This window comes from Nyctibius grandis, chromosome Z (assembly GCF_013368605.1).
Source record: "Nyctibius grandis isolate bNycGra1 chromosome Z, bNycGra1.pri, whole genome shotgun sequence".
NCBI classification, from domain to species: Eukaryota; Metazoa; Chordata; class Aves; order Nyctibiiformes; family Nyctibiidae; genus Nyctibius; species Nyctibius grandis.
The window spans coordinates 74,376,689-74,388,688 of NC_090695.1; positions in this window are offsets into that span (position 1 = coordinate 74,376,689).

Genomic DNA, 12,000 nt, shown 5'->3' on the forward strand with positions numbered 1-12,000 from the left:
GATGTGCCTCAAACTCTGGCCTGTGCTTAAATAGCAACAATTTTGGCAGATGCACTGAGACCTACTGTTGATCATAATATCCTTGAGCAGTTATGTTACAGTTTGGGCCTTTCTTCAGAAGTGTTAAAAATCTTCAGCTTCAGTTGAAGACAGTGAAGATGAAATGTCTCTAAAACCCAATTTCTCTGAAGCAGACTTCTGGCCACCATATTAGAATATGCCTTTATGCAGCTTTGTCTCTAGATGCACTTTTGCCAGAAAGTGTCATGCTTCAAAACATACCTATTGGAAAGATAATTGCCTTTTAAAGACTGTGGGAAGATGGGATTGGAGGAAGGTAGTCCTGCAAAGAACCAAATGTTAATATCTAGCTTTTTCTTTATAGTTTATCTTGCTAGACCATGGGACAGAAGGGCAGTTCTGTAGCAGTGCAAGGCTATGTGTTATAAGCCTTTGGCATAATAGTCTTTCTAAGTATTGTTACTATATATCAGTAGCTTCATAATAAATGATTATGTGCCCTGAAAAGGAGTAGAAAGGCTAAATCTAAGGACTAGTGCTGCCTTTTATGAATGCACCAGGTTTAATTGCTTCCGATGCATGGAAATTACATCCATTGCCACCTTTTGCAGGATGTGACCTTGTGCCTTCGTGTGCATCAATGCATTGAGCACACCAGTACATGGACTCAATGAGTCTAATTCACACTGAAAATACCTTGCAGCTCTTCACCTCTGCTGCCAGTTGTGAAAAAGAGCACACAGCTCCCACAACTCTATTACAGTGCTGTTAAAAAGACCGCTGTTTATAAGCAAAAAGCCCTCAGAGAAAGGGAGAACCTTTCTTTCCTCAGACTTGGAGAAAGCAAAACAGCATCTGAAGCAGTTTCATCTGACCACAGTTTTTGTTTTATTTCTTTCATGACAGAGCAGTAATGGCTTCCTAAGGTACATCACAGCCTTAAGATTTACAGAATCACAGGATGGTTAGGGTTGGAAGGAACCTCTGGAGATCATCTAGTCCAACCCCCTGCCAAAGCAGGTTCCCCTAGACCATGTTGCACAGGGTCATGTCCAGGCAGATTTTGAATATCTCCAGAGAAGGAGACTCCACAACATCCCTGGGCAGCCTGTTCCAGGGCTCTGTCACCCTCAAACTAAAGAAGTTTTTTCTCATACTGAGATGGAACTTCCCATGTTTCAGTTTGTGCCCGTTGGTCCTCATCCTGTCACTGGGTACCACTGAGAAGAGTCTGGCCTCATCCTCTTGACACCCACCCCTAAGGTATTTGTAAGCATTGATAAGATCCCCCTTCAGTCTTCTCTTCTCCAGGCTAAACAGACCCAGCTCCCTCAGCCTCTCCTCATAAGAGAGATGCTCCAGTCCTCTAATAATCTTTGTAGACCTCTCTCCAGCAGTTCCTTGTCTTTCTTGAACTGGGGGGCCCAGAACTGCACACAGGACTCCCAGGTGTGGCCTCATTAGGGCAGTGTAGAGAGGGAGGATAACTTCCCTTGACCTGCTGGCCACACTCTTCCTAATGGACCCCAGGATACCATTGGCCTTCTTAGCCACAAGGGCACATTGTTGGCTCATGGTGAACTTGTCCACCAGAACTCCCAAGTCTTTCTCCACAGAGCTGCTTTCCAGCAGGTCAGCCCCCAGCCTGTACTGGTACATGGGGTTATTTCTCCCTAAGTGCAGGACCCTACACTTGCCATTGTTGAACTTCATGAGGTTCCTTTCCTCCCAACTCTCCAGCCTGTCCAGGTTTCACTGAATGCCAGCACAGTCTTCTGGTGTATCAGCCATTCTTCCCAGTTTTGTGTCACCAGCAAACTTGCTGAGTGTACGCTCAGTCCCTTCATCCAGATCATTGATGAATAAGTTAAACAGGACTGGACCCATTACTGACCCCTGGGGAACACCACTAGAGACTTTACAATCCAGTCTCTGCAAGGCTCTGCTGTGACACCTATGCCAGATGGTGCCCGCTAAATTATTGTCAACTCTGGCACATTTGGGAATTATATGTTGCTTTTGGAAGTAGGCAGCAGAAGCTTACCTATGTTCTAAGGTCCAGCTAATACACTGACGAAGTTTTCTTTGGTTTATCTGTTTATTTTTGGTGAATGAAAGCTCACTACCTGATAGTTCAATTTCATAATGCAGTCAGCAAAGATTTTACTTGTTGTCTTCTTTCTCCCTTCTTCTCTTTCTTTCACTCTCTCTCACTCTTTTTAATGTAAGTCTGATCTGGCTATTGTTGCCACTCCCACACCCACAAAAAATGTCCTGCTCAGAGGCTAGCTGAAGGGGTAATGTCAATCAAGCACTATGACTGAAAAGTAATTTCTGTGTGCTTCAAAGTTAGAAGAAAAGTGGGGATGTATGTGTAAGAACAGATAATGCCCATTTGAGTATGTTCATCCTAGACCCTGTTCTCGGGGCTTCTTAGCCTATGTGCGGGCTAGATGACAGCAATGGCTTGTTTGCTGTGGTTACATCAAACAAAGTGATAGCCCTGCACAGATTTGAATCTCTTCATGATATTTAAATAGCATAGACAATGAAAGTACTAACCATCCTACTAATTAAAGAAGAGATTTAATGGCTTAAAGTTCACTCAGAAAACCTGTCATGAAACTAGGACTTGATGTCAAACTTCCTTAACCCTGTGGTGTATTCTTGGAGAGAAATCATGCTCGTCTCCTAAGTCACCATGGATAGAAATTAAGTGAGAAATAAAGCTGCACTGATTTACAGTTTCATCCTGTTGCTCTTCCATGACAACTTCTTAAAAACATTACAAAAATCCATGAAATGTCAAGTTTTTGTTGCTATGCCTACTTTCTTTGGAGTTGCTGCTGAGTGAAGGTCATTTCTTAATAATTTTTGCTTTTTTGGTTGCAGACTGACCTTTTCTTAGGTGCAAAGCATTCCAAGTGTTTGAACTGACTTTGCCTGCAGTAATAAAAGTTTTCAAAAAAAATCCACTGTGCTCTAGTGTGCTGCACAGAACTGTCACATAATTCATCTCCTTGGCACCTCTCTGTTTTCTTTGTCCGTCTCATTTACCTTCATCGTGGCTTACAGGTTCATGTATACTTATTATACAATAAGATGATAACTAACAGGGTTTAGCAAGTAACCAGATCTTTTTTTCAGGGAGTTTATTAAATGGGGAAAGTGTATTATTTCAGATTTCAAATATACTGCAAGCGATAGTAATTTTTTATGCTTGAAGCACATTCAGTTCAAGATAAACAACTTTGATTATTTTCCTTCACACTCACAACCTTTGTCTACAGGCTGACTGAGAAGCTGAAGGTCTGATCCTGTAGTGGTGCTGCATTCATACATCTCTCCCTAGCTGCAGAATACACAGCATCAAAGAGGTTTAATCCTTTAATTCCTTAGTGTTTCAGGAAATTACAGAGCAGGCTCACTTCTCAGGCAAATTAGTGTAACTTTGATAGCTGAATTGCTAGGAACTTAGTCTCTGATGTACAAGTTAGCCCAGTTTACCTCTTTCCTCAATGTTTAAATGCATATGTCTGTCCATGACTTCACTTCGGTGATTGGTTTGTTTAGCTAGTAAAAAAGACTAAGCCACATTGTGGGTAGTTTCAGTGTTTGGTTTGACAGAAATGTTTTTTTTGCGATAACAAAGAAGATACGGATAAAATGTTTCTAAATGTGCAAGATGGACCTAGTAAGTGGAGGATGTTGTGCAGAATAGGAATCTAAAAGTCTGCTTCAGAAACTTGGGTAAGCATTAAGGAAACCACAATCGTATTGAAATTTTTTGTGTGTCAAAATGTAACTACAAGTACTTTATCTTCTTGATGAAATCACCATTTATAAGTCCCTTTTTATCAAAACCTTATGAATAGTAGTTGATCACTGCAAAGAACTTTGCCATTAGGACCATAGCTTTGATATTTTTCTTTCCTTTTCAGTATTAAAACTGCTTTGGAAGGCAGCGTAGAGGAACCAGGATGAACCAATAAATGATAAAACCCAGCTTTACATAGATACTTGCATTTGCAAAAGCTCCATACACTGGTTTCTTTGTTAACTTGTTTCCTTCATTGTTGAAATTAATTCATTTTTCAAAGTCAGAAAGAAACACCATGAAATATTCTAAAATGTGAGCCAAAATGCCTTTGGAAATAAATGCAAAATAACCTGGGTTTCCAAGAAGGAATCCCTCAGGTGTATTTTACAATGGTTTTGGGGTGAGAACTTGGTGTTAAGAGGTAATACACACAAATTATACCTAAATATATTTTATCCCATTATTATTGGCATTGTACAAGTATCTAGATGCTTACAAAACTGAAATTGTGCCATACCCAACACAGAAACTACCTGACAATTGTCCTTTTGTCTGGCCCAAAATTTTGCAAGGTAATTAGACTAGTCTTTCTTGTTACACTGTGTTGTAATGGCAACACTTAGCATTTTGGTGGACTGTTCCAAGATTTATCTAATCAACAGGAGCAGTCCACATCCGGCTATTCTGGTTTGAAACCAAAAGAAGCAGATTCTTCCTCTCTGGAAGACGAAAGAATGGAATTCAAAGTCTGATAAACTCATGTTGAATTTCTGCATATTGAGTTTCTGTCAGGCTTTCTTAATAGGGACAGTACTTCACTGGTACTGTAAGCATGGGACAAGAGGGCCTGGAAAAATTTTTACTTTGCTGTCTTTGTAGCCGGAAGATAGGAATTTCTTTGCCTTCCTGGTGTGTTCAGTGTCCGTGTATTACCAAAGGTTTTTAAATTGCCTTCAAACATTTGAGAAAGTTTGCTCTAGCAAAGAAAGCAGAATTTAGTACTGAATATGTGGAATTTGGTTCAATGTTAACTGGGCTTGCAGATGTACCATAGGACTGCTGTTTTTGCCCTCCAGAAGATTCAGTATATCTGATATGAACCTTTGTACTTGTTTTGGCTTATTTGTCAACAGTCTGATATCAGTTGAATCTTTCTCATGTAAAACTAGCATTTTAGTTCCAGTAGAAAATTGGAACAGATACTCAGCTTATGTAAATTTTCTCTACAAAATGACCATGCAACTTTGTAGAATTCTTTTAAGATATATAAAACCTTTTCAGGAGTTAAAGCTGATCTTCTTCTAAACTCTTTATAAAGCTGTAGCTGTACCTTCCACTACCAAAATCCTAATCAGCTTTAGGTCCTTGATACAGTAAGAGTGAGTCTCTTCACAGGTCTATTTGAGTATTTGCTGGCTCCTGAGAACCGGGTAACGTAAAAGCATAAGATTTCACTTGTCTTTTTCTTCAGTGTTAACAAAGATTGTTTTTTTAAATGTTAAGAGGGTCAACTCCTGTCTGACTGTCTGACTGCACATGTGGACAGAACTGAGTGCTGGCAAAACACCTTAAACTTAGCAGCATTCAGGTATCTCTTGTGGTGGATTTCAAAGGCACAGTGGTGAGTCTTGCTATATACAGTGATATTTTTCTAGTTGTATCACTCTACTTGTAAATTTATGTTAAAAAGGAAGCACCTGGGTTGCGTTCTGCACATTGATAGAAATGAAGGGTAGGTGGATTGTTTTGAATGACATATCTGGATCAACTCATCTTAATATCACATTAAAATTTTAATTTAATTTTAAATTTTTAAACAGTGTTTAACGAAATTTCCACTACAAATTGATGAAACAAGAAATTCTGGTGGGTAAATGAAATTTTTGAAGCTTAACTGATTTCCACATGATTCTTAGGCACACATTAACATTAGCAAATGCAAAATGTTATGACTCTGTTCAAATATAATCACATATTTATTGCATATATTTTGAGAGTTAGTAACTTTTTTTCCTTTGACTGCAACACTCTAAAGCTCAAGCATTGCATCTCAGTCTGTGTTGACTGGTTGCTAATATCAATGGGACGATTTATGGAAAGGAATGTTACTGAACTGGAATCTGGAGGTTTAGGTGGTACAGCTGCATGTTTAGTCTTTCATGGGACTGATGTCCATGAAACATGCTGGGAATCTCTAAAACCAAGGAAGATACAGGTATGGAAGCCACCTTTGTCACATGACAGAGCAACAGGTATTTCCTGTATGCTGGTGTGGACATCAGGTCATGTGCATCATGGGCCAAATAGGAGGAAAGAGGCCAGAAGATCTGACATCATCCCATACTTCCATGGCACAAAATCTGCTTCCTAAGATCTAGGAAGTTTTCAGAATGTGTTTCCTTATCAGACAGGAGTACCCAGCCATCATGCTGCCATGCTGCTCAGTGACTCTTCTGTGCTCAAGTGGATATCTGGGCAAACACTAGCTGACCTTGTAATGCTGTTATGCACAGAGCAAGAGAGAAAGAAATCATCCAGGCTGGGGTGAAGTGCAAAACCTGCTGTGCAACTCAAACCAACGCTGCATGGTAGGTTGGGAGGGGGAATCGATTATTAATGGGAGAAACTGAATTAATTTGGGAAAATAGGTCCTTGTTACCTCTTGTATTGGGTTTGAGTGGCAAGGTTTCGGTAGCAGAGGGGCTAGAGGGGTGGCTTGTGTGAGAAGCTGCTAGAAGCTTCCCCCATGTCTGACAGAGCCAATGCCAGACATTGCCAAGACTAACCTGTTGCTGGCCAAGGCTGAGCCAGTCAGCGACAGTGATAGTGTCTCTGTGATAAGATATTTAAGAAGGGGAAAAAGCTGCTGCACAACAGCAGCTGGAAGAGAGGAGTGATAATATGTGAGAAACACCTCTGCAGGCACCAAGGTCAGTGAAGAAGAAGGGGGGGGAGGTGCTCTAGGTGCCAGAGAAGAGATTCCCCTGCAGTTTGTGAGGAAGACCATGGTGAGGCAGGCTGTGCTTCTGCAGTCCATGGAGGTTAACAGTGGAGCAGATATCCACCTGCAGCCTGTGGAGGACCCCACACTGGAGCTGGTGGATGCCCTAAGGAGACTGTGACCCTGTGGCCCATGCTGGAGCAGGCTCCTGGAAGGACCTGTGACCCCATGGAAAGAGGAGCCCACTCTGGAGCAGGTTTGCTGGCAGGACTTGTGACCCCGTGGGGGACCCACGCTGGAGCAGTCTGTTCCTGAAGGACTGCACCCCGTGGAAGGGACCCATGCTGGAGTAGACTGTCAAGAACTGCAGCCTGTGGGAAGGACTCATATTGGAGAAGTTCATCAAGAACTGTCTCCTGTGGGAGGGACCCCAAGCTAGAGCAGAGGAAGAGTGTGAGGAGTCCTCGCCCTCAGGAGAGAGACGTGATGAACAGACCACAACCCCCATTCCCCATCTCCTTGCGCCTCTTGGGGGTAAGAGTTAGAGAATCTGGGAGTGAAGTTGAGCTCAGGAAGAAGGGAGGGGTGGGGAGAAGATATTTTAATATTTAGTTTTTATTTTCTCATTATCCTACTCTGATTTTGATTGTTACTAAATTAAACTAACTTCCCCAAGTTGAGTCTGTTTTGCCCATGACAGTAATTGCTGAGTGATCTCCCTGTCCTTATCTTGACCCATGAGCCTTTTGTTATATTTCCTCTCCTTGGTCCAGCTGAGGAGGGAGAGTGATAGACTGGTTTGGTGGGCACCTGATGTCCAGCCAGGGCCAACTCACTACACCCCTGCTGAATACCATTACTGACAAAAGTTAATGGGGCTGTGAAACAATTAAAAGAGCTGCCCCTTCTTATATGTGACCCAGAAACCTGATAACTCAGCCAATTTCAGCAGAAACAGTAATTATCATGATTAATGCAACCTCTATACTGTAAAAAGTAATAAAAGTGTTGTGAGATTTGAACTAAAAAGCAGCAATTTGGGGGGGTGATGTTTTTAGTCTAAATTAAAAGACATGAAATCTATTACAGCTGTTTTGGTAGTATAACTGCTGCTTTCTTAGGCATTTTGTAGTTTCCGTTATAAATATAGCTCATGTTTCTAACTCTGATGGCTATCTCCACTGAAAAAGGGAATGAAAAAAGTCTAAAAAAAAAATATATCCTTTGCTGATTGTGTTTTTTATCATACAAGGTGCCATAGCATCTCATTGTGTGTATTGCTGGGTGCTGTCATTGTCAGTGTTTCAGTGACAGCACAGCCCATAGAGTTCTTGCTCCATCACATAATCTCATCATATGTAATGATTGCATCTTATGATTAGAAATGGATTTGGAACAATAGATGTTTAAATGCAAATGTCCTTATTGTGCTATGAAGTGATGCCAAACTCCTAACCGAAACTCCCTACTGAAATCAGCAATGAAATCTGTGTAAAAATCATGTAATATGGCATGAGGAAGTTAGTCCTCATTTCCGCTGATTCCTTTTTGCCCTTTGGCATCTTGCTGGCTGTTACTGTGATGAGCTAAAAAAACATGCTATAGGCTAGGATTGCAAAAACATTGCAAAAAAAATAAGACGGGCAACAGAATAAAACTGTCTATAGGTAGTGGTGGTATCACAGCTGGCTCCACTACATCAAATTCCAATAATTTTTTGACTTATCATTTACCATGGTGTGACTCTTTTTTTTCCAAGTGGGGTGCATCATAATCTTTTGTAAACTCCACTCAGTTAATAACGGAATAGTGGAATAGTGGAATTTTTTAGGCTCAAATTTACAGTGCTCCATGTTGATCTATTACCATTTATTATTACGAATGCATCAGAAATAATAAAGGAAATGGTGAGAGAACTGTGTAGGCCTGTAATGAAGTGCCTTCCACACTGTTTCATATCCTTCTCTCTCTCCCTTTTAAAGTTAAGGATGTTCTGTCTTTTAAAGTGTGGAGTTTTAATTTTTTTTTTTTACCTTGCATTTATAATCATTACAGTGGTCAGATCCTTACATGTAAAATGGGAGTGGTTAGTCCTGAGTTTATTTAGGCTTGACCTGCACTTTCTTACGTCCTGGAAATAAAGTAAAAGGACCTGGTGGGTTGTCCATCAAGAAAACAAAAACAGAACCAAAAAAGTGGGGTAATTCAGACTAATAGGGCTCCTTTTATCTGACAGAATAAAACAATCAGCATGCTAAGAGTTTTAGCCAGTTCAGTGCTTCCTATACTATTCCCAGTTCCATAGTTCTCTTAATTTATATAATATAAGTAATTCATATAATATATAGCGCAGACTGAGCTGTATTATACAAGGGAAGGTACGGTCCACTTGCAGGAGTAAGATTACTCACAGATACCTTTTTCTATCAGTTCAGAGCAAATAGCCTTAATAGCTATTTGTTGTTTACTGATGTTTTTATTTCCAAGGATTACTTTCTTGCCATTACTATTTTTTTGCCTCCTCTTGACCCATGATGATGGATCTAAAAGAAAAATAATCATAAGTTACCTGCTGAGCAGTGCGATATCACCTATTGACTGCACAAGGTAATTTTCAGTGGTGTTAACAGTACCATGGGAGCACAGTCTCTGGAAATGACTTTGACTTTACACAGAGAGGATACAATTGCTCCATTCAGAGATTAACAGTTGATCTGACCCAATAACTTGAATTAACACTAGTTTATTAGAAGTATCAATGGAAAGAATGTAAGTGAAGCTGTGTATAAAGCATTGCCCATCATGCTACCCCACTGCTGTTCTTACACGAATTCAGTGCTGGAATTGACCCTATCAATCACTCAATTCTTCTTGTGACCCCAGAGCAAGAAACGAGTATCTCCAGCACTTTGTTTGCCTGCTTGAAACTTGCAGTTCATCTCGTTTGATCTCAGTGTTAGTCCTGATGTGATCAATCACTCTCTGCTTTCTGAGCGCCTACAGCAAGAAGCTGCGGTCTCTCTTGCTGCTATCTCTGGGTTTTACATTCTCCTTCTCTCACCACTTGTTTTTCATGATTAATAAAATTAATGCTGCTTTCTCTCCCACTCTTGTCCAGTGGAGTGCTGCAAGGCACCAGCCTTGAACTCCTGCTCCTTTTTCTTGCTGCCTCTCATGTGCCCTGTTGCTGGCTGCAGCCTTGATTATGCCTCCTGTGGTGGATAAGGTAGGTCTCAGTCTTCTGGTTCATTCTCTAGTGCCTCCACTGTCCTTGTACTGTACTGTTCTATATCTCAACCCTGTCTGCTGCCACTAACCTGTGTGCTGGATCAAAGCAGTCTTATGCTACACTTCTTTTCCCACTGACTGCTGCTAAATTCTTCTGCGGTAGTGGAACTTTATTTCTCCCTGTTTGTTCCGTATCTCTAACTCTTATAATTTACATGAATTCCTTTTTCAGAGCTTTCTCAGCCCTCCACATTGCTCTTCCTTCTGTGTCTGCCTATCCAATAGTTCCTGAACAGAGCCAGTGGAGATGCTTATGGCGACCTTTCCTTCACTGCGGGCTTTATCCTGATGTCGGTGTTCTCTGTTAACAATTGTCCCCTTTTGTAAATGCATGGTCATGGGGGTCTCAGGAGGCTGAGTTAAATGTTATACCCTTTTTCCAGAGAAACGGCACTAAATCACCTGCAGTCCTTTCTCTTCCACAGCAGTATTGCCATGGTTGTGCTTGTCCTCTCTGCAGCTGCTTTGTCCTCTTCCCTTTCCTGAAGGCTGCTTGTTGAGGTGGTCCAGTGCCTCCCAGGTTCGTGGAGGGGCAATGTCCCCAGAAATTGCAATGAAGCAGGGGCTGACTGGGGAACTCTGCTGGAAATTAGGATGTTCTTTGAAAACAAATTCCTTCTTAAAACTCACATTTTGTCTTTTACTTTACCATACATAGAAAAGAAGCATGAGGAATTTTGCAACAGAAATAATAAGGATTGTTGTTTTAAAAAGTAAAAAATACCTGGAAGGGAACTTATGGCAATAGAACTATTAAATTTCAGGAAACAATTCTTAATATTGGCACACTTGTTTAATACCTTGATACACGGAATCACAGCTTTGATACTATTGCTGAATTTGGCTGGATTTTGCTGACATATGTTTTATCATGACAAGATATTCTGAAATCTAATAAATTTGTGACAAGCTGGCCCAATCTGTTATATCACATGTTTGATAAATGGGTTTCTTTCTGCATTTGGTATTTGTTGTCCAATTATAGAAACAGGAAAAGTAAGTGTAAAGAAAACAAGTGAGTGTTTTCATTTACTTTGAATAATGGCATAACTCTAACATTTTTGGCCTTCCCATTAAATGGTTAAGAGATTTTGGTGATAAATTGTGTGAGACGTCATGTTACCTTAGCTAGATCGTCATTCTGATCGGATATGGTAATTTCTTAATTTTATTATGGCACTGGATGTCAGGCCAGAGAGAAAATTAAATTCCTAATCAATAGTTACATTACTTTTTGAAGAGATCCTAACTGAAATATTCACCTTTCCTTCACTTCACACAACTAAGGAAAATGCCGCAGCATTAACTTCTACTCAGTTCACTTTTCTTTTGAAGTTGTTCATGTGATTTTAAGAGAGGACGGCAAGGGAATGGATATTAGTGGGAAAATCACATCTTCACCTGATGCGATTTGACTTTCAAGCTCCCTGCAATCATAAGAAAATACGTTAGAGTTTGATATTTAATGGGATTTGCACCACATCATCAGATTTACACTATTAAGCCTTTTCTGGACAGAAGACAAAAAAAAAAGGTGTGACTTGATCTGTCACTATAGATAACTTCAGCAAGAGCAAGGCAGATGCATTTAGAATATTAAAGCAAGTTAAAAGTCAAAACTATATGGATTTTAAGGCCAGATGGCTGTTTAGTGGGGTTTTAAAGGGCAGAATGACAAATCTGTTTAGGCAAATGATGCTCATTATGGAGGATTTTTTTTCTCTTTACTTTAAATAAGCATTCAGAAAATTACTACGATATGAATGTTTCATTTGTGTTTTATGCTGGCAAACTTTTCTCAATTTAATGGGCAAGCCACAATACTTGGTTAAAATGCTGTTTGTAGAAGATAGGCTTGTGTACCTAGTAGTTCAAGAAGCTTGTATTTCAGGCTGGTCAACTTCCTTTGCTCTACAAGGACAATTTGGAA